Source organism: Bufo bufo, chromosome 2 (assembly GCF_905171765.1).
Source record: "Bufo bufo chromosome 2, aBufBuf1.1, whole genome shotgun sequence".
NCBI lineage: Eukaryota > Metazoa > Chordata > Amphibia > Anura > Bufonidae > Bufo > Bufo bufo.
In genome coordinates, this window is record NC_053390.1 from 439,894,860 (window position 1) to 439,919,669 (window position 24,810).

Sequence of the window (24,810 nt, forward strand, 5' to 3'; positions counted from 1 at the left end):
TGTCAGCTTTTTTTCTTAAAAGCCTTGGATATTTGTTAACCCCTGAGGGTTCTTTGAAAATGCTGGAGTGAAAGTTCTATCAAAAACTAAAAAAATAGACATATATAAAAATGTTTGTGTAAACACGCACACGAGAGTACGCGCAGTGGCGCGATTATCCCTCTCTCTGTCACAGGCTGACCCTGTACAGTGATGGGGTATAGTCCAGTCTAGATAAGTTTCTAAATCAGTCTGTTAAACCCTTTCCCAAATTCTATTTATTTTCTTTAAAAGAGCTTCTATAGCTGACTGTCATGGGTTCAGATAACCATCTTTGCTCTAAACCTAGCAGCTTCCTGTTTTTAAAAAGTAATGAGCAGTCAGCCATATTTTTTTAACAACCCCCGCCAAAGGAGAAAAACTATGTACATACATATAGAAATGAAGGTAGTGAAATATATTTTAGAGTCACATATGAATGGGATGGGATTGCATGTAACCTGGTTATTGTCAGAGGGAATCAAAACATTCATCTGACATAGAGAGGTTTGTTGGTTACTGGTCAGTGGTTGGTCTTAAATACGTGTGTGTGTTTACATATATAAATATGTATATATAAATATATCCATATATATTTATATATAGAGAGGGGTATGAGAAGAAAAACTGTATTTTTTTTAATATTTCAAAGCTGGAGTGATATAATATGTAATTTACCAGTGTTACTGCCCCAGTGGGTGGCAAGCAGTTTTGTAGTGGGGCTCAGGTGGCTAGTATGTGAGATTAGTATCTGGTTTCTTAATAAAATAATTGACCCATAACCACTGTTTAAAATCTATACTATATGTACCATTGAGCTCAATATATAATGTAAAGCACCCCATTATGCAAGCCACAGAGAATTGAAAATGTGTGGTCCTGTCATGACCCACAGTTGAACATGTGCTTGCTCCACCTTTCGAAGGAGTTGAGGGGATGTTGCATTTAGACATATGCTCACTGAATTCCCAAAACACGGGCTGCCTTATGGAATCTGAGCTCTCCATGGCTTCCTTGTTCTATTACCCAAGTGTCTGCCACTTGAAGAAATCAATTCTGGTAGGGCTACTTCTCCATGAAAAAAAAATAAAAAATGGTAATATGTGAAAATGACCTTTTTAATGGAGGATCATATTACCTTTAGTATTTAGAACCAGATCTAAACTTGACCTGACAACAAGCCCACATACCTCCCCCCTGTTGCACCCATAGGGCAGTGTAGGGCTCTATGATGCCCCCTTAGGAGGTTTTTAGTCTTCCCAAGGACACTGTTGGCATTTGCAATGGGTTTGTCCTGTCTTACACCATTTCAATATAAAGGATGACTACATTCAAAAGTAAAAATGTAGTTTTAGATTTAGTTCACCAATAATAAGCAAAAAATTCTTAGACAACTTTGTCTACATTTCTATCCATGTCCTTTCTCCGGGATCCAACCAGAAGAGCACTGTGATCCTTTAAGTAAATAAAAGTTATGGTGGATCTAACTGGATAGAGTTTCCATTTCTTGAGTATCAAATGCAATTAATTGATATTGTATAATTAATTATATTTTTTCTTATCATTGGGAACTTGATTAAAAACAACATCTTTAGTTTTGGGTGCTTCTTCTGCAAGGAGGAAATATGTAATGGGTTAATAAGACTGTGGATTATTGGAATTGTACGAAAAGAAAATTGGTTTCACTTAAAGGGGTATATTCACCTTTGCAATTATTTTTATATTGCTCCAATGTATCTCAAATAAATAAATAAATAGTCTTGAATACCAATGTCATTTTTAGTCTACAGCTCCTATTTGGGGCTGTGTGTCTCTACAGTAACAAACTCCTATCAAGCCCGGTATAGTCTGATCCAGCTGTGCCCTACTTGTCAACCTACAAACTGTATGTTAGTAAAGAGTAGGTGACAGACAGAAGGAAGCAAGAATTCTGGACCAAACTACACAGATTTGGTTTAAATATGTCACCATTGATAAACATAGCTCTGCATATGGGCTGTAAACACAAAGTAGCAGGATATTATTAACCAACACCGATTGTAAAGTTGCTTAATTTTTCTAATCTAGATGCCCTGAAGCAATACAGAAAATAAATTGCAAAAGTGAACATAATCCTTAGCAGGTAGATTTTCCAGTGCACATCCATATACAGATGTTTCCACCTTTCCTTAGCGCTAATTTGGTTTAGGAATCCAATTTTTCATGAAACTAATTCAATAAAATATCACAACTGCTAGCAAAACTCTTAACAGGCTGCAATTCACAAAGCAACCACTGGTGGCAAAACATATACACATATAGGATAGACATCTTATGACGCAATATCACAGTATCATTTTTTCAAAAGCTTGCGATCTTGTGATACACATATTAGGACATGTCCAACGATAAGGAAAGGTGAGGAATGACACATCTGTAGGTGTTTGAGACAATATATTGTAGCCAAAGATTCAGGTGGACACGATATAAGGTAAGGTTAGTTCTACAGGGAGGATGTCATTAAGTAACGCCTTTCAAATGATGAAATATACGAGTAAAAGAACAGAGATGTAAATCTGTTGGAAACTAAACAAACATGACAAAAAGTGAAAATATTATAAGAAACTGTAGCTAGAAGGAATTCAAATTTTCATATTTTACATATAGCCGGACAATGGGGAAATGAAATTTGCAGCATGATGCCTTTAATTAGACCTAGATATAACTAAATGCATAAATTAATCAGTTAAAACATGACAATGTGTACAAATGAAAGGATTTTTGCCGGTTCACTTCAGCATTGTGTGAAACTATTTATTCCAACCGTAAAAGTAACAGTATACTGATTGGAAATGCTACTATTGTTTTTTTTCATTGATATACAGCAAGTAAACTGGGGAAGCATGTATGTTAGGAGAATGTTTCAATAGGGGGCACTGATTATCTACCACAGTGATCTCCAACCTATGGCTCTCCAGCTGTTGCAAAACTACTACTCCATCATGCTCAGATATCTGCTCGATGTCCGGATATGATGGGAATTGTAGTTTTGCAACAGCTGGAGAGCCACAGATTGAGGAACATTGATCTACCACAATCCAATATCCTTCTAACTTCACTCCAAAGAGATGTTCACTGTGGAAGATTAACCACGTCTTGAGACTGTCCATTCAGCATTAAGATAACCCCTAAATGTAGAGAGGGTTTCTAACATTAGGCACCAGGCTCTTGCTAGTAGTCTCTAATTTCTATTTCCTTTTTTATGTTAATGGAGAAAAATGGACATTTAGAATCTATAGCCAGTTTTCTAGCAAATATCAGAATGCCACAGATCTAGAAAAAAATAAATTATATTGGAGACTTTTATGGCTCTGTGTCATTTGTGTGAATTTACATGTTTTTTTTTTATATTGCTATCAGTTTATAAAGCTCGTTGTGGTCAAAATGAACAGTTGTGTGGAAAAATGCTGGATAATTAAAACGGTTGCCCAGCCTTTTCTAAGTGATGACCTATCCTCAGGATAGATTACCACTAGCTGATAGTTGGGGTGATAGTAGCTGTTCAATCGTAGCTCCATTGACGGAATTTGGAGCCGGAACTACAATGCAACATCAACATTGCAGTGGACAACTTCAATTGGAGCAGCCAAGGACAGATTGGCAATGCACCCACTGGCACCAATTCCTATTCCCTGCCTCACTTCCCTTTTCACGCATAGATTGTGTCTTCAACTGCCTGGCCCCAATACACATCTCAGGGTGCCAGACCTACTGTGCTGTGTCATTATCATGCACTCTATATGATAATGACAGTGTCAGACTACTTTCACACTTGCGTTTTTCTTTTCCGGCACAGAGTTCCGTCCTAGAGACTCTATACCTGAAAAAAACGGATCAGTTTTATCCCCATGCATTCTGAATGGAGTGCATTCCGTTCAGGATGTCTTAAGTTCAGTCTTTTTGACTGATCAGGCAAAAGATAAAACCGCAGCATGCTACGGTTTTATCTCCGGCCAAAAAAACCTGAAGACTTGCCTGAATGCCGGATCCAGCATTTTTTTCCATAGGAATGTATTAGTGCCAGATCCGGCACTGCCGGATTCCTCTGCCGCAAGTGTGAAAGTAGTCTCAGCCTGTGCTATGTGTGTTAGGCCTCTTTCACACGAACAGTACAGATTAGTTCAGGATGCGTTCAGTGAAACTCGCACTATTTTGCAAGCAAGTTCAGTCAGTTTTGTCTGCGATTGCGTTCAATTATTAATTTTTTTCCGCGCGGGTGAAATGCGTTTTGATGCGTTTTTCACGCGAGTGATAAAAAACTGAAGGTTTACGAACAACATCTCTTAGCAACCATCAGTGAAAAACGCATTGCATCCACATTTGCTTCCGGATGCAATGCGTTTTTCTCTGAAGCCCCATTCACTTCTATGGGGCCAGGGCTGCATGAAAAACGCAGAATATAGAACATGCTGCATTTTTCATGCAACGCAGAACTGATGCGTGAAAACACAGACACATTGAAATGAATGTACACAGACACATTGAAATGAATGGGTCAGGATTCAGTGTGAGTGCTATGCATTCATTGCACCCGTGCGAAAAACTCGTTCGTGTGAAAGGGGCCTTACAGTCTGTAATACACATCGTAAGCTGCCTGCTGCGCTGTCATTATTATAATAACAGCTCAGCAGGGCAGGCCGCCTGTGATGTGTATTAAAGACTGTGCCCCCATAATAGAGGTAGCCACAGCCTGCCAAAGTGCCAGCATAATGGCGTTTGTCATACCGCCCCATCAGAAGCAGGCTGGCCATAGACACTTACCCTTACTGGAAATTACCCGGTGGACCAATGTCGAAGGGGCCGCCCAAGCCCGGGTATATGGTTCTGCTATGGCAGTATATTGTGTTCACTATGATATTTGGTTCTGCTGGGGCAGTAAATTGTGCTGCATTGTTTTATTTGGTGCTGCTGGAGTGGTATATTGTGCTGCACTGTGGTATTTAGTTCTGTTGGGGTAGTATATTGTGCTGCACTGTTGTATTTGGTGCTGCTAGAGTGATATTTTGTGCTGCACTAAGTTATCCTTAGCTTTGCCTACTTATGTTGTCCTGCCTTCTGTTAATTTGGACCCGCCTTCAACATGGGGACACCTTTTAAGAATTTTTTTCAAGAGCCAGTTTAAGTTCCCTTTCCGCCTCTGGAAGCAGTGCTGCAGCGACGAGCGTTCCAGCGCCGACTTCCAATGATGGAGCTACACCTGAACAGCTGATGTTTCTGGTATCATATCCTGAGCATAGGCCATTACTTAAAGGGATTGTCTCACTTCAGCAAATGGCATTTATCATGTAGAGAAAGTTAATACAAGGCACATTAGTATTGTGATTGTCCATATTGCCTCCTTTACTGACTGGATTAATTTTTCTATCACATTATACACCGCTAGTTTCCAAGGTTACAACACCCTGAAATCCAGCAACAGTGGCCATGCTTTCACACTATAGGAAAAAACACTAGCCTAAGTGCATTCCCACGCTCCCGGCCACCAAATAGGCAGACATTTTTTCCGGGTGGTCGTAACCATGTAAACAAGCAGTATATAATGTTATGGAAAAATGAATCCAGCCAGCAAAGGAAGCAATATGGACAATCACAATACATTAGTAAGTGCCTTGTAGTAACTTTCTCTACATGATAATGCCACTTGTTGAAGTGAGACAACCCCTTTTATAAAAAGTGGACAACTCCTTTAAACCAAGCACTGTAAGCAAGGCTCTAAATTTACTGTTACCCTTACAAAGCGTAATACATAAAATATAGTTGTATATGTATTGTGGGGACTCGCTCTGGTAGACAGGATTAGCGGACGCAGTATAGAGGCAACAACAAGTTCTTTGGATCAAAGCAGTTCATTCAAACAAAAAGTCACCTTGCGGTGTTGGTGGTAATACACACCATGCGGCAATTTTTACCTGTTTTCACGCCAAGCAGGTAGCAAGCCTTCATCCAGACACCAGGCTCCCAGATCCCAATGCAGAGACCTGGCTTCTGAGCCCAGCTGCCTATTTAAGGACAGCCAGGCGCTGCCAAAACCCGCACCGACATTTAAAAACCTCTCACTGTGTTACATATCCCCCCCCCCCCCCCCCCACACACACACACACACACACACTTTGTTCAACCCTGAGGGGGTGAACACACGCCAGACAGTGTACCTGGGACAGGGCATCCGCATTTCCCTGTAACCGGCCTTAAAGTTTTGTAGGGAGAGAAACCATCGGGTGACCCGGCCATTTCTGTCCTTGGCCTGGCTCATCCACTTGAGAGGGGAGTGGTCAGTCACCAGGCGGAATTTTCTCCCCAATAAATAATAGCGGAGAGATTCTAGTGCCCACTTGATAGCCAGGCAGACTCTCTCCACTATACTGTACCTGGTCTCGGCTGGTCTGAGCTTACGGCTGAGGAAGACAACGGGATGCTCCTCCCCGTTGACTTCCTGAGACTTTACAGAACTGAGGCCTACTTTGGAGGCATCGGTCTGTACTACAAACTCCCTTTTGACATCGGGTGTCACCAAAACCGGTGACTTCAAAGTGGAAAAAGCCTCTTCCGCCCGCTTATCCCAGAGAACCATCACTGACTTATATCCCTTCAAGAGTCCTGTCAAGGGCGCGGCTAGAGTAGCAAAGTGGGGAACAAACCTCATGTAATAGCCCACCATTCCCAGGAATGACTTTACTTGCCTAGTGGTGACAGGTCGGGGACAATTCCGTATCGCCTCTATTTTGTTTACTTGGGGTTTGATGACTCCGCGCCCAATGACATAGCCCAGGTACTTAGTCTCTTCTAACCCTATCACACATTTTTTTGGATTAGCGGTTAGGCCAGCTTTCGGAAGGGAGTCCACTACAGCCTGCACTTTGGGTAGGTGACTTTCCCAGTCGGTACTGTGGATGGCAATATAGTCCAGGTAAGCCGAAGCGTACTGACAATGTGGACGAAGCACAATATCCATTAGTCGCTGAAAAGTGGCGGGGGCGCCATGCAGACCAAAAGGTAAGACTTTATATTGATACAGCCCCTCAGGCGTGATGAAGGCAGTTTTCTCTTTGGCAGCCTCCATTAAGGGCACCTGCCAGTACCCTTTTGTGAGGTCCAAAACAGAAAAATACCGGGCTTGTCCTAACCTGTCGATGAGCTCATCCACCCGGGGCATGGGATACGCATCGAATTTGGAAACCTTGTTAAGTTTTCGAAAGTCGTTACAAAACTGCAACGTCCCATCCGGCTCGGGTATCAATACTATAGGACTGGCCCACTCACTTTTTGACTCCTCAATGACTTCTAGCTGCAACATTAGCTGCACCTCCTCCGATATGGCTTGTCGCCGAGCCTCAGGTACCCGGTATGGTTTTAATCTGACTTTCTGATTAGGCATCAGTGACAATGTCATGCTGTATTATGAAAGTGCATCCAGGGAGGTCCGAGAACACATCCGTGTTCCGCCTAATGAAATCCCTGGCCTCCTGAGTCTGTTTAGAGGAAAGGCTGTCAGCAATTTTTACTGTGGCAGCCGCCTCTTTTGCATCAGACAGAGGGGCCGGTATCTCTTTCCCTAGAAAACCCGGTGTCTTCTGTATCTTTCCACGGTTTGAGTAAATTGACATGGTAAACCTGCTCTGGCTTTCGCCGCCCTGGCTGGTGTAGCTTGTAGTTTACATCTCCAATTTTCTCGAGTACCTCGTAGCGCCCCTGCCAGGAACTTACTGCCATGGTCTGCACCAAAACCTGATCACCCGGGTTAAAGATCCGGACCTGAGCCTGCCGATTATAGACCCGACTCTGGGCTTGCTGAGCTGCATCCATATGCTCCCTAACAAGAGGCAATACTGTCTCTATCTGATCTTGCATCTGGGTAACGTACTCAATGACACTTTTATGTGGAGTGGTTTGTTGTTCCCACGCCTCTTTGGTCACGTCCAAGAGACCGCGAGGGTGTCTGCCATATAGCAGTTAGAAGGGCGAGAACCCAGTAGATGCCTGGGGTTCCTCTCGCACTGCGAACATGAGATAGGGCAGGAGGTCCCAGTCCTTCCCATCTTTAGACACTACCTTTTTCAACATATTTTTTAATGTTTGGTTAAACCGTTCTACCAGACCGTCCATTTGAGGATGGTAAACGGACGTCCATAGTTGTTTTATGTGCAGCAACCTACAGAGTTCCATCATCACCTTGGACATAAAAGGGGTCCCTTGGTCTGTCAGAACCTCTTTAGGTAGTCCTACTCGGGAAAACATCTCCATTAACTCCTTAGCTATGAGTTTGGCGGAGGTATGTCGCAGTGGCACCGCCTCCGGGTACTGAGTGGCGTAGTCTAGAATGACTAAGATGTGTTGATACCCTCTAGCGGACTTCGGTACTGGGCCTATGAGGTCCATAGCTATTCGGTCAAACAGGACTTCAATAATCTGGAGAGGTACTAGGGGACTACGGAAATGTGGCTGGGGGCTAGTTATCTGGCAGCTCGGGCAAGACTTACAAAACTTTTCCACTTCTTTGAATATGCTGGGTCAGTAAAACCGCTGTAGAATACGATCCTGAGTTTTCTGCAGCCCTAGGTGACCCCCGAGAACGTGTTGGTGGGCTAGATCTAACACAAGCTTGCGATAAGCCTTGGGGACCACCAACTGTTCACACCGTAGTTGGTTTACCCGATACAACATATTTTGATGAACCACAAAACGGGGAAACAGTGACTCTACCCCAGGTTGTTGTGGTTCACCATCTACTATTAACACATTTTCCTAGGCGTGGGATAGGGTTGGGTCTTAATGTTGGGCGGTACCAAAATTATCCCCGGAGACATTAAGGTCTGCCAATTCAGGACCCGGCGGCAAGTCCTCCATGTCTCCCACCATCACACTCAGTGGTGTTGTCTCCCCCTGTTCCACCGAAGTGGCGGTCACCCCTACCGCTGGCCCTTTGGTCTCAGGTTCCCAGGGTCCTGGTCTCCTCCCTGAGCTGGGCCACTCTGCTAGGGTTACCCCTGTCTCATGGGTATCAGTCACTCTCATAGCCGGCCACAGTTCCGGGAAGTCTCTCCCTTTTATGAGTTCATAATGTAAATTGGTGGCGACAGCCACCTCGTGAGTCCACCTGCCGGCCATCGTGGACAGAGACACCAGGGCGGTGGGATAGTCTTCTAAGTCTCCATGGATGCACACGACCCCGACTTTTCGGCCAGTATACTCAGCGGGGTGCACCAGGGAAGCTCTTACCAGGGACACCAGACTCCCTGAGTCCAGCAGAGCTACCACCAGAGTGTCTCCCACTTCCACCTGGGACAGGTGGCTATTGTCTATAGTCTCTGGGGTACCTGTTGCACACAGCTTTCTAGCATACAAGGAGTGGCGGTAGCCATAGTTAGTATCCATGGGTTTGCCCCGATGGGGACAGTCGGCCCTTATGTGGCCAGGCTCCTGACACCGCCAACAGACTATCGGAGCTAGGTCTGTAAGGGGTATATCCCGGGCCAGTTTTGTGGGCACCAGTCGCCAGGTATGGGGTGGAGATTTCTGGGGTTTGACTGCCCCCTCCCAAAAGAACCCCCCTGTAGAGTCCTGTAGCGCTCCACCAGGTCGACCATCTCAAGGCCATTACCAGGAGACACCTGGCCAATCCAGTGCTGGAGAGGGTACGGCAAATCCCTCCAGAATACATCAGCCAATAGATGGTCCAGCATAGCAGTGGAACTCAGCACGTCAGGCTGCAGCCATTTTTGCAACCGGTGTAACAGATCATAATATTGAGGTCTCGCGGGTTCAGCCAGGTTAAACTCCATTGATGCACCCGCTGGGCCCGGACCAACACAATCACCCCCAGTCTTGCCAGAATCTCACCCTTTACAGTCGTGTAATCGGCAGCTTGATCATCTGGTAAGTAGAAAAAAACCTGTTTGGGTCGGGATGCCCACTGATCTCGGGGTAGTCTCTCCCTCGCGGCCACCTTCTCGAACACCGCCAGATAGGTCTCGACGTCGTCCGAGGGGGTCATCTTAGGGATTGCTGCACGGACCGCTTTTTGGGCATCATGGACACTCTGGGTTGCTTCTGCTGCTTGTAAAGTCATCACATGTTGTAACAGCAGCTGGTTTGTTTCCTGCTGTTGCTTATTGGCCTCCCACTGTTGCAGGCTAGCCTCCACGAGGGCTTTCACGACAGCTTCCTTTCTGTCGAGAGACACGGGTTGTAATCTCGCTGATTTGATGTAAGACATACAACTGTGCCCGGAAAAATAAATATATTTTGGCCTTCATGCCAGCCTCATTGTACCTGCCCGCATCCTCCACCAATTGTGAGGACTCGCTCTGTTAGACAGGATAAGCGGACGCAGTATAGAGGCAAGAACAAGTTCTTTGAATCAAAACAGTTCAGTGTTTTATTCACACTTTAGGCAAGTGACAAAACAGTCATATTCAAACAAAAAGTCACCTTGCAGTGTATGTGGTAATTCACACCATGAGGCAATTTTGCCTCAGAGTCCTTTCTGACAGCAGCACCAACCTGTTTTCACGCCAAACAGGTAGCAAGCATTTATCCAGACACCAGGCTCCCAGATCCCAATGTAGACCTGGCTTTTGAGCCCAGCTGCCTATTTAAGGACAGCCAGATGCTGCTAAAACCCAGATCGGCATTTAAAATCTGGTCCGGAATTTGACCTCACCTGGCTGTAGATCAGCTCAGCAGCACATGCTGGGAGTAAAATACCTGTTTTCCCAGACCAAACCTCTCACTGTGTCACAGTAGAAAGACATTGCAAACAAGATTAACCTTGGAGCCCAATCATATCCACATTATTTCAATAATAAATGGAACACAGTACAAGTCCCTCCCTTTTGGCTGGTAGCACTCAACCCCTTTAGGACACAGCCATTTTTCACCCTTCTGACAGAGCCTATTTTTCCAAATCTGACGTGTCACTTTATGTGGTAAACTTAAAGGGTTCAACGTTGGTATGCTTTTACTTATCCAAGTGATTCTGAGATTCTTTTCTCGTAACATAATGTACTTTATGTTAAAGGTAAATTTAGGTCAATATGTTTTAGCTTTATTTATTAAAAGAAAAATCCCAAATTTACTGAAAATTTTGAAAAATTTACTATTCTCTTAATTTGAATTTCTCTGCTTTTGAGATGAATAGTGATACCTCATAAAATAGTTATTAATTAACATTCATCATGACTATATTTTCAAATTTTTAAAGAAATTTCCAAAATCCACTTTTTTAAGGACCAATTGAGTTTTGAAGTAACTTTGCGGGGCTTACATAGTAGAAACCACCTATAAATGACCCCATTTTAGAAACTACTCCCCTCAAGTTATTCAAAACTGATTTTAAAAACATTGTTAACCCTGTACATATTTCACACGAATTGGAGAATGAAGGCAACATTTCACTGTTTTTGCAGATTTTACATTTTAATCCATATTTTATCCTATAAGGCAGAAAGGGTTAACAGCCACACAAACCTCAATATTTGTTACCCATATTCTGCAGTTTACAGAAACACTCCATTTGTGGTCAGAAACTGCTGAATAGGCACACGGCAGGGCTCAGAAGAGCCATGTGGTTTTTGGAGCGCAGATTTTGCTGGGATGGTTATTGGGAGTCATGTTACATTTGAAGGCACACTAGGGTACCCCTACAGTAGAATCCCCCAAAGAGCAACTACATTTTGGAAACTACATTCCTCAAGGAATTTATTCAAGGGTGTACTGACCACTTAGACCCCACATGCTTTTAATATAATTTAGAAACACTTGTCTGTGAACATTTTCATTTCTTCCAATAAAATATTGCATAAGCTTCCATTTTTTATTTTCACAAGGGGTAAAAAGAGAAAAACCACACACATTTTATTAAGCATTTTCTCCTGAACATGGCAACACCGCATATGCAGTCGTAAATTGCTGTTTGGGCACATGGCAGGGATCAGAAGAGAATGAGCACCATATGGTTTTTGGAGGGCAGATTTTGGTGAAATGGTTTACACATGCCATGTTGCTATTGATCAGCCTCTGGAGACCAGTACAGCCATTTTTTGTCAACCATACATTTTCAACTGAGCTTTATGATTGGTTCTATTTTGGGGTACATACAACTTTTTGAACGTTTTTTATTTAGCTTTTTGGGAAGCTGGATAAAGAAAAGGACGCTACTCTGCCATTGCTTTTTGGGATTTGTTATTGTGGTTACGCATTATTTTTATTCTGCTGGTCAAGATTACATAGATACTAATTATATATATATATATATATATATATATATACACTCACCTAAAGAATTATTAGGAACACCATACTAATACGGTGTTGGACCCCCTTTTGCCTTCAGAACTACCTTAATTCTACGTGGCATTGATTCCACAAGGTGCTGATAGCATTCTTTAGAAATGTTGGCCCATATTGCTAGGATAGCATCTTGCAGTTGATGGAGATTTGAGGGATGCACATCCAGGGCACGAAGCTCCCGTTCCACCACATCCCAAAGATGCTCTATTGGGTTGAGATCTGGTGACTGTGGGGGCCATTTTAGTACAGTGAACTCATTGTCATGTTCAAGAAACCAATTTGAAAGGATTTGAGCTTTGTGACATGGTGCATTATTCTGCTGGAAGTAGCCATCAGAGGATGGATACATGTTCTCATTCTGTTTACGCCAAATTTGGACTCTACCATTTGAATGTCTCAACAGAAATCGAGACTCATCAGACCAGGCAACATTTTTCCAATCTTCAACAGTCCAATTTTGGTGAGCTCGTGCAATTTGTAGCCTCTTTTTTCTATTTGTAGTGGAGATGAGTGGTACCTGGTGGGGTCTTCTGCTGTTGTAGCCCATCCGCCTCAAGGTTGTGCGTGTTGTGGCTTCACAAATTCTTTGCTGCATACCTCGGTTGTAACGAGTGGTTATTTCAGTCAACGTTGCTCTTCTATCAGCTTGAATCAGTCGGCCCATTCTCCTCTGACCTCTAGCATCCACAAGGCATTTTCGCCCAGAGGTCTGCCGCATACTGGATGTTTTTCCCTTTTCACACCATTCTTTGTAAACCCTAGAAATGGTTGTGCGTGAAAATCCCAGTAACTGAACAGATTGTGAAATACTCAGACCGGCCCGTCTGGCACCAACAACCATGCCGCGCTCAAAATTGCTTAAATCACCTTTCTTTCCCATTCTGACATTCAGTTTGGAGTTCAGGAGATTGTCTTGACCAGGACCACACCCCTAAATGCATTGAAGCAACTGCCATGTGATTGGTTGACTAGAGAATTGCATTAATGAGAAATAGAACAGGTGTTCCTAATTCTTTAGGTGAGTGTATACTGTATATATAGTGTCACCATTTTCTAAGAGACATATTTTTTATTTTTCTGCCAATGGTCTTGTGTGGGGGCTCATTTTCTGTGGGGAAGATATTACTTTTTGACTGCTTGCTATTACCAAGGGTGACAAAAAAGGGCTGTTTTTTTTTCTATACAGCATTCACTTGAAGGGGTATACCATTAGATTTTTATAGAGAAGGTCATTATGAATGCAGCGATTCTCAATATGTCTATTGTATAATTTTTGTTTGCAGTCTTAGGCTACTTTCACACTAGCGTTCGGAGCGGATCCGTCTGATGTTTCATCAGACGGATCCGCTCCGATAATGCAGACGTTCGCATCCGTTCAGAACGGATGCGTCTGCATTAAAACTTAGAAAATTTTCTAAGTGTGAAAGTTGTCTGAGCGGATCCGTTCAGACTTTACATTGAAAGTCAATGGGGAACGGATCCGCTTGAAGATTGAGCCATATTGTGTCATCTTCAAGCGGATCCGTCCCCATTGACTTACATTGTAAGTGTGGACGGATCCACTCGCCTCCGCACGGCCAGGCGGACACCCGAACGCTGCAAGCAGCGTTCAGGTGTCCGCTCACTGAGCGGAGCAGAGGCTGAACGCTGGCAGGCGGATGCATTCTCAGTGGATCCGCCTCCACTGAGAATGCATTGGGGCCAGACGGATGCGTTCGGGGCCGCTCGTGAGCCCCTTCAAACGGTGCGCACGAGCGGACACCCGAACGCTAGTGTGAAAGTAGCCTTACACAATAACAGCATTTTTGGGAAGAAAATGCTGTTTTTGTGTTGCCATTTTCTGAGAGCCATAATTTATTATATTTTTGTGTCAATCATCTTTTGTAGGGGCTAATTTTTTAGCGGGATGAGGTGATGTTTTCAGTGGTACCAAGTGACAAAAGTGACAAAAATGGCTCTTTTGGAGCCTTTTCCATTTATTTTTTTACAGCATTCATCTGATGGCGTAGATCATGTGATATTTTTATAGAGCCGGTCATTACGGATGTGGCGATACTTAATATTTTTGTATTTTTTTTTATGTATATGGCTTGATGAGGAGAAAGGACAAATTTTTTTACTTGTAAGTTATTTTTTTATTTTTAAAAAACAATTAAAAATATATATATATATTGTCCCACTGTGGGACATTAACTTTTGGGGGTTTGATCCCCTCTACAGTGCATTATAATAGAATAAATGTGCATTGTAATGCATTGACTATCAGTGTATTACCAGTGTACTATCGCCCCCATGTGCTGCATTTAACGCTCAACGCGTTTCATCAAAACAGAATCATCAGAAGCACTTTTAAAGCAAACAGGAAGAGCTCGTAGTGGATAAACAAACACAAACAATGTCACACTGGTGTAGCGTGACAGCATATCGGCACTGTGGCAGCCACTGTTTTGATTAAACGCATTGAGCATTAAATGCAGCACATGGGGGCGATAGTTAGTGGAGGGCAGTGGGTTTAGAGGTTTGAGACAGGTCTAATAGTAATTGAGGCGGTGATAAACAATCACCACTCACTGCATTACAATATAAAAGGGTCAGATTCCTTAGTTGGCAGACCATTATTAATTACGTACCGACCAAACAATCTCTCATACCTAGTTACCTCCTACCCTGTAACAATCAATTTAATTGTTGCACTGTGTATTCGACCTGGCAGTCATAAATTGAGTCGACACATCAGGCAACAATTTTTATGGGTTTGTATGTACAGTGGGGGAAATAATTATTTGACCCCTCACTGATTTTGTAAGTTTGTCCAATGACAAAGAAATGAAAAGTCTCAGAACAGTATCATTTCAATGGTAGGTTTATTGTAACAGTGGCAGATAGCACATCAAAAGGAAAATCGAAAAAATAACTTTAAATAAAAGATAGCAACTGATTTGCATTTCATTGAGTGAAATAAGTATTTGAACCCTCTAACAAAAAAAGACTTAATACTTGGTGGAAAAACCCTTGTTTGCAAGCACAGAGGTCAAACGTTTCTTGTAATTGATGACCAAGTTTGCGCACATTTTAGGAGGAATGTTGGTCCACTCCTCTTTGCAGATCATCTCTAAATCCCTAAGGTTTCGAGGCTGTCTCTGTGCAACTCTGAGCTTGAGCTCCCTCCATAGGTTTTCGATTGGATTAAGGTCCGGAGACTGACTAGGCCACTCCATGACCTTAATGTGCTTCTTCTTGAGCCACTCCTTTGTTGCCTTTGCTGTATGTTTTGGGTCATTGTCGTGCTGGAACACCCATCCACGACCCATTTTCAGTTTCCTGGCAGAGGGAAGGAGGTTGTCGCTCAGGATTTCACGATACATGGCTCCGTCCATTTTCCCGTTTATGCGAATAAGTTGTCCTGTGCCCTTAGCAGAAAAACACCCCCAAAGCAAAATGTTTCCACCCCCATGCTTGACGGTGGGGACGGTGTTTTGGGGGTCATAGGCAGCATTTTTCTTCCTCCAAACACAGCGAGTTGAGTTAATGCCAAAGAGCTCTATTTTGGTCTCATCAGACCACAGCACCTTCTCCCAGTCACTCTCTGAATCATTCAGGTGTTCATTGGCAAACTTCAGACGGGCCTGCACATGTGCCTTCCTGAGCAGGGGGACCTTGCGAGCCCTGCAGGATTTTAATCCATTGCGGTGTAATGTGTTTCCAATGGTTTTCTTGGTGACTGTGGTCCCTGCTAATTTGAGGTCATTAACTAACTCCTCCCGTGTAGTTCTAGGATGCTTTTTCACCTTTCTCAGAACCATTGACACCCCACGAGGTGAGATCTTGCGTGGAGCCCCAGAGCGAGGTCGATTGATGGTCATTTTGTACTCCTTCCATTTTCGAACAATCGCACCAACAGTTGTCACCTTCTCTCCCAGCTTCTTGCTAATGGTTTTGTAGCCCATTCCAGCCTTGTGCAGGTCTACAATTTTGTCTCTGACATCCTTGGACAGCTCTTTGGTCTTTCCCATGTTGGAGAGTTTGGAGTCTGCTTGATTGATTGATTCTGTGGACAGGTGTCTTTTATACAGGTGACTAGTTAAGACAGGTGTCCTTAATGAGGGTGACTAATTGAGTAGAAGTGTCTAACCACTCTGTGGGAGCCAGAACTCTTAATGGTTGGTAGGGGTTCAAATACTTATTTCACTCAATGAAATGCAAATCAGTTGCTATCTTTTATTTAAAGTTATTTTTTCGATTTTCCTTTTGATGTGCTATCTGCCACTGTTACAATAAACCTACCATTGAAATGATACTGTTCTGAGACTTTTCATTTCTTTGTCATTGGACAAACTTACAAAATCAGTGAGGGGTCAAATAATTATTTCCCCCACTGTAAGTGTGTTGACACTATCCCCTGTTTTTAATAGTTTCAATAAAGTTGATTAGTTTTAGAGCCTCACTTTTACGTGATTTTTGTTATAGTGGAGACGTTTACCGTATTCAATTTTCAGAGCAGTGACTTTTTTTTTTAAATTACTACTGGATATCCATTGCTTTTCTTTTTTATGGTTTAGTAGTACAGTATAACACATTTTCAATTATTACATGGGAAAAATCTATATTTGTCTATTCTTTGTGACTTTAAATGACTATTCACAAGCTGATCCTTGATAGCCATAGCTTTCAGATTACCAATTTTGGAACATCTGGAACTATTTCCTCAGCGCCATGTCACTCTTCAATACATCACAATTTTTTTATAGTATATTTTTTCTTTCTTTCTATTCTATTCCCTTTAGTTCATTTCAGGCCTTGTCCAGACCGTTTTCTGGGTAGTTGCATTACTGTATATTCTACAAACCTTACTTTTAACAACTAACTCTATCTGTCAAAATCTTCCTGCAGGCTACAGTTTCTCCTAATGCGCAAAGTCTTTTTGGGGGTGTTTTTGGATAGAAAGATTTAAATGGGAGCTTCCACGATCAATATATCAGTTTTTATTTCTTAAAAATAGGTCTTCATGCAAAAACCTACAAACCCTTTTTTTTTAATATGGTTAAATCCAAGAAGTTTATCTCTAGATCAATAATGCCCCAAGACAATCTGACATTTCAGTAATTTCCATTTAGGTTTTGAAGGAACTTGTGAAACTAGGAAAAAAAATTGTCCTCATTGCAGCTACAGTAGGGGCTGAGCGGTAGGGGCTGAGCGGTAGGGGCAATATTCGAATTTGCAATATTTCGCAAATATTTAGTAGAATATTCGTCATATATTCGCAAATTCGAGATTATATTCTTGATTGCGAAAATCGGCAATGTATATGCAGATAGAGTGCTCCAATATATTTGCGCTTGCGAATTTTCGGCAAAAGTAAGGGGTAGGCAACTTTTCTATTTGTTGCTAGGGATATTTCTAAGCTGTGACAAAGCCTTCTTATTGGCCCACAAGCTAGAAGAAGGGAGGGATGATCACCTTATGTGTACTGTGTTAAAAAAATAAAAAAATAAACTAATATTCGATTTTACGAATATATAGCGCTATATTCTAAATATTCACGAATTCTCGAAGTGCCGATATTCACGATTAAAATTCGCTATTCGAATATTCGCGCTCAAGACAACAATACACTTCTCAAACCAGAAATAGTTAAATGCTCGTTCAAAAAGCTGCAGTCCGAGGTGAATTCCCTTTGCTCTCTTCTCATCCTTTTGTCCCAATTCAAATACCCTCCCACTGCTTCAACGACCCTAAAGTGGGGATGATACATAACAAAACCCCTGATTACATTGTATTTGTGTCACCCTCCATAAGACCTCAGAGGAGTCTTATATGATGACATATTTCTCACATATATCTGAAAAATCTGTCTATTTTTTTTGGGAGGTGAGCAAGCCATCCAAGACACGATGGGTCTTGGGGAGTTCTCTAAAAAAAAAATTGGATATTTTCTGTAAAGATAATCATATTCCCTTTTATAGTGTGTGGGCTTTATAATTATCCTCCCCTCTAGCTTCAATTCCCTCAGTGCAAGTCTTTCTCTATGATTTAAGTTGAACCTCAATAAGGGTTTACACTTAATTTCTTATTAATGGGTCACAAACTTTTCACAAAACTTTTACTATGTCATAGAGACATAGCAAAAGTTTAGATCTCAGTGCTCAGACGCCCACAATCCATAGAACAAGGGGAGAGCAGCGTGCGCATATCGCTCTCTCTCCTCACTGCTGACGACAAAATCGTAATGGACCCATAGACTTCTATGGAGCCTACATTGTGCATTATGCTTCTCTCCCTTCATTCTAGTGATCTGAGACCCCCAACCATCTAAACTTTTGATATGTCTTTATGACATATTAAAAGTTTTGTGAAAAGTTAATGACCCTTTAAGTATCCTTTAATATCCGATTTTGAACACTTCTATTGCTGAGAACTTGATTTGATGTTTCAAATTTAGGCTACATTCACACGACCGTATGTGTTTTGCGTTCCGCAAAACACTGATCCGCAAAGAATATGGATGACGTCCTTGTGGCATCTGTATTGCATCCTTTTTTTTTGTGAATCCTCTGTAACAATGCCTATACTTGTCCACAAAACGGACAAGAATAGGACATGCTTTATATTTTTTGCGGGGCTACGCAACGGACATACGGATGCAGACAGCACACATTTTTGCGGAGCCATTGAAATGAATGAGTCCTTATCCAATCCGCAAGAAAACGGAACAGACACGGAAACAAAATACGTTCGTGTGAATGTAGCCTTATATGCATAAATTCCTTATTTGAGTTTTGCATCTCAAAGAAAAAGTGTTTTATAGTTAACTTCCTTACATATTTATGGGCATCTAAAAATGTGGCCAAATTATCTCTCATATCGGGCAAATTTGAGGCCCTTCTGTATCAACTGTTCATGGATCTTAGTCATAGTAATATTTGCTAAATTAAAAGTGTTTTTTTTTTTTCTTTACACACCCACTTGTAATGTTCTTTCTTGTTTTTGAGGCAGGTATCCCCAGTCCTCTTTTACCTTTTCTAAACACCTTTTTTCTTGACCCAGAAAAGGTCTTGTGACAAAACTTAAATGTGCAGCTTCTCCTCCTAGTCATTCTCGCCCGGTGAGAGGAATTTTTGTAGTAGTAACCACAAGTTTTTCGCCATCAATTTGACCTGGAGGAATAGAGAAATCTTCTAGAGGGTGCTTGTCACCTAGGGGTTATCTATACTGATCCCAAAAATGTAACTTCAAACTGCTCACCTGCTACTTCTTGACTGAGCCAGATGGTCTCTTTTCTTTATTTTTGCTTCAATCTCATCCATCACTTTCGTCCTGTAGAAAAGAACATCAAGGTTGATGTCCTCTCGCATTTCTTTGATCCAGCAGACCAAGTCACTGAGCCTCAGCATATTATTGACTTGGCCCGAATTATGTCTGTTGCTCCATTTGTACCTATGGGAAAAAGGTTTTAACAACATAAATCTTAAATTGCTGGTCACCCTCGAATCAACAACACATTAGTCCTAACTTCCTAACACTAGTGGTGGTATTTGCTTTCCTAAGACATCCATGATTATGTTGCCTCCTGTGCTACGTGCACAGAAAACAAGTTTTTCCAGCAAAAATCTGCACACCTGCTTTCTATGTCTGTGCCAGATTCTCCATGGCAACATATTTCTATGTACTGTTTCTCCAAAATGGCTCAGATCATTCATTTGAATGGTCTTCACACTGCTGTCCACCTTGTTAACCTATTTATCAAACATATTTTCTGTCTACGTGGTTTACCCCAGCACATCATCTCTGATCAGTTCACCTTCACGTTTTTTAGGTCCTTCTCTATATTGCTAAATGTTAAGCTGGATTTCTCATCAGTACCGTATATCATCCTCGATCCAAAGGGCAGGTAGAACATATAAGTCATGTGTTGGAGAAATATCTGCCCCACTTCATCTATTATTACCATGACCCCTGGGCACCTTTGCTTTCCTGCACCGAATTTTCTTATAATAACCACTCAGGTGAGTCTACCAACAATTCTATGTACATTGTACTGTATATTGACAACATCTGCAGACTCAACTTTTTTCTGTTTTTTCCAAGGTGCCAGGTGCTGATGCTACTCTCAAGGGCTTCCTCCAGACGAAATCTTCCCTGGTTCAAGCGACTGCTTACATGAAGGGATTTGTTGACCAGAGATTATAAATGCACTTCTCCCTAAAAGACAAATTCTGGTTATCCTCCAAAAACATCCATTTGATGGTACCCTCCTACAAGTTCTCTCCTTGATTCTTGGACCTCCTTGAGGTTTTGAACCAGATCAACCCTGTTTACACGTTACGCCTTCCATCTTCTCTGTGTATACCCAATACCTTCCATGATTTACATCTCAAACCACTGGTGCTTAATACTCCAGGTATCCAGTCTCTGTCCACTCCAGTTGGTCCAGAAGATGATTTCCAAGTGATGTCAAAAAAGTTGGGAGTAAAACATTTTCTTTGGTGGATTAAAAGTGATTTATCCTGCGGACAGGTCTTGGGAGCCTACCAAGAATATTAATACACTAGCTCTTCTCAGTAGATTACATCTTCAGTCTTGACCGAAGAAGAGGAGGCATAAGGGGTGGGATACTGTAATGCTGGTGGTCCTTATCTGTTGGCATCTGCTCTCTCCTGGATGGCAAGACCACCAAAGTACTCACATCTCCTGCTGTACCACAGTCCAGACCACTTGTGAGCTTCCTTGCCTCCTTTCTCCTGCTCTGGCTGTTGCATGCTCCTATAGGGCATATGTGCTGTTCCCAGTTCTATAAAGGGCCAGCACATGCAATGGCTATTCTTTCTCCAGACTATGACAGCATTCCTGAGGTATATAGAGGGCCTGAACAAAAGGTTCCTAGCTTATCTAGTCCTTGTACATGTGTGACAATGGTGTATTCTGACCAACCGTGTCTGACCACTGCCTGTAACCCGTATTTACTCTGTGTTGCCTGTTCTAACATCTTTTCATCATATTTACCTTCTGCCATCTGCTCTGACCTATTGCCTGATTATTGTATTGCATGAATTCTTCTTGTCCTGACCATTACCCACCTGGGTTAACAGCTTCTGAACTGAGACCTCTCTTAGAGGTAGCAGCCTTGAGGCTCCTGCAATGCAGTCCTTTGCAGACATTACAATGACATGTAAATAAGGCTAGTTTCACATTAGAGTTATAGGCTATTCTGGCAAGCAACGTTCTTTGGCTGAATCCCAGCATATTTGGATTTCTGCCGGTTGCCATTAAAGTCAATGGGGTTGGTGGGCATTACGAGGGGAGGGAGCTCCAGCAGCCTATTCACTACCAGAACAACCTGCTGGAGCTAATATTGCTAATGTGAAAGAAGCCTAAGAACAATTGCAATCATTATTTATTATCACATTATGAACAATAATATATACAATTTTAAATTGCAAAATAACCAAGTGGGCAAAAGGATAACAATGTTTAATGTCCCAATACTTTTCGGACAATTATCATGCCCAGAGCCAAAAGTGGAGCCCTTCAGATGAGACCAGTCAAAAAGACTATGGTGGTCATTTACTAAGACCGCCGTTTTGGATGCCGGTCTTAATAGCCCTTTGTGCTGGCAGTGGCTGCGCCTGTCTAAATGTATGCCAGCTCCCTTGCTGGCATAGATTTAGACAATTTTCTATGCCTAAAACAGGTGTAGAAAATGATAAATGAGACAGATCTGCTGGCCCCTTTTTTATACCTGGCGTGAGCGGAGAAAAGTTGCAGATTGCGCCACAATCTGCACCAGATATACACCAACAATTGGCATATATTGGCATATATCTGATAATAAATGACCCCCCTGTATTTATTATATCTCCAATCTGTGTCACATTTTCCCCTAAAGCACATTGATAATGCCCACAGCACAGAGATAATATGCACTGCGTAGACATTATACACACAATATAAGGAAAGATATAGCTTGGGAATCATGCAGTGATGTCACCGTAGTGGGATAGTGGGAAACTGTGACAGTGATCCCACATTACAGGCATAATACACCCATTTGTGTCACAGTTCAGGGATAAAATACAAAGTAATATCAAAGATAATAGTTTGCATACTTCAGTGTAACTTAGGCTGGGTTCACACGGACGTGACGGATTGGCTCAGGATGCGTTCAGTGAAACTCGCACCATTTTGCAAGCAAGTTCAGTCAGTTTTGTCTGCGATTGCGTTCAGTTGTTCAGTTTTTTTCTGCGCGGGTGCAATGCGTTTTGATGCATTTTTTACGCGCGTGATAAAAACCTGAAGGTTTACAAACAACATCTCTTAGCAACCATGAGTGAAAAATGCATCGCACCCGCACTTGCTTGCGTGAAAAATGCAGAATATGGCCTCTTTTACACGACCGTATGGCTTTTTCAGTGTTTTGCGGTCCGTTTTTCATGGATTCCTTGTTCCGTTTTTTGTTTACATTGTGATTCCGTTTCTGTTCCGTTTTTCCGTATGGCGTATACAGTATACAGTAATTACATAGAAAAAATTGGGCTGAGCATAAAATTTTCAATAGATGGTTCCACAAAAACGGAACGGATACGGAAGACATACGGATGCATTTCCGTATGTGTTCCGTTTTTTTGGCGGACCCATTGACTTGAATGGAGCCACGGAACGTGATTTGCGGGCAATAATAGGACATGTTCTATCTTTCAACGGAAATACGGAAACGGAATGCATACGGAGTACATTCCGTTTTTTTTTTTTGCTAATCCATTGAAATGAATGGTTCCATATACGGACCGTATGTGGAACGCAAAAAACAGCCCGTAAATGGAAAAAAAAAACTTTAGTGTGAAAGAGGCCTATAGAACATGCAGTGATTTTCACGCAACGCAGAAGTGATGCGTGAAAAACAACGCTCATGTACACAGCCTCATTGAAATGAATGGGGCCTGGATTCCATGGAGGCGCAATGCATACGCCTCATGCTTAGCACCCGCGCTGAAAACTCGCCCGTGTGGAATTTATCATCGTAGGTGTATTTGAGGTAAGTTTTTAGATTGGAGTTGCTGTGCGCACTTGCACCAAATTTATAATATTGGCTCACAGTAATAATAAATTTTTCACAAATGTGATGTGGTTTCCATCTATATCAGTAAAGAGTATGCCTAGCGGGTGCTGGTGTGGCGTTACAACTTTTTTGTGACGGAAGTGATAAATGAGATCTTAAAGTGATCTACGCAACAAACTTGACCTACATCCCACTCCACTTTTGAAAGTGTTACGGGGGTTGCAGGAGCCCAAAAGTCGCAAAATTATGCGCAAACAGAAACGGGTGGTAAAAGATGGAACAATTGTACATGAAAAAACTGGCGTAACTTTTTTGGTAAATGTCCCTCAAATTGCTTAATATTTGAGAAGATTTTATGAATGTAAGTTATTTGTGGATGTGCTATAATCGGTGAACTGTCACTTTTTGTATAGACAGGTTGCACTTTCATTACTTTACCTTTTGCATTGGAAAAACTGCAGCATATAGATGTTACATTAATGTGAATGAGATTTGAAAATATTTCATTCACATTTAAAAATCTTGTATTTTGTGGTGTTTGCTGTGGTTTTATTATATTCTCCAGCTAACATTAGCTCCATCTAGTGACCAGTATGTGCATAGCCTCTGCATAGAAATTGCAATCTCTTCATTGTACAAAGGAGGACTTTTTCCTGAGCAAGTGGAAGTGAGTAATGCTAATAACCTATCCATTAAACCGATTTGCTCTAATGCATTTCAAAGCACGCAAAACACTATTTTACTTCTTATTCAGGAAGCCTGTTAACAAATATATACAGGCTTGCAAGAAGTGAACAGATACGCTAGTTGTTCACATGGGGTTATAATTTGCTGCAAGAGATATTTTATTGTTGACTAGCAGAAGGACCCACGCACGGGTATATTTAATCTATTTAATTAAAATTTTGTGTGTTATCAAAAGATATCCACAGTATCCCCCATAACAGTGACCTCTACAGCGCCCCGCCCCTTTAACAGTAAACTCCAAAGTCCCCCACCCCTTAATATTGACCCCCCCTCAGTGCCCCACCACTTTATAATGGGACCTCCACAGCAGCCTATCCCCTTAAACTTGATCTTCAAGCAGCCTGCCCCTTTAACAGTGAGTTTCACAGCACCCCACTCCCTTGACAGTGACCTCACAGTACCCTTCTGCCTTAACCATGACCTCCACAGCAGTTGCCCCTTTAATAGTGGCCCCTGCCCCCTTAACAGTGACCTCCACAGTGTCCGCCCCTTTAACAGTCACCTCCACAGCAGCCTGCCCCCTTAACAGTAACATCCACAATGACCGCCTCTTAACAGTGACCTCCATAGTGCCCGCCCCTTTAACAGTGACCTCCACAGCACCCTGCTCCTTTAATGCTAGGGCTACACGATGACATGTGTCACGCAACATTTTGTCTCAACAA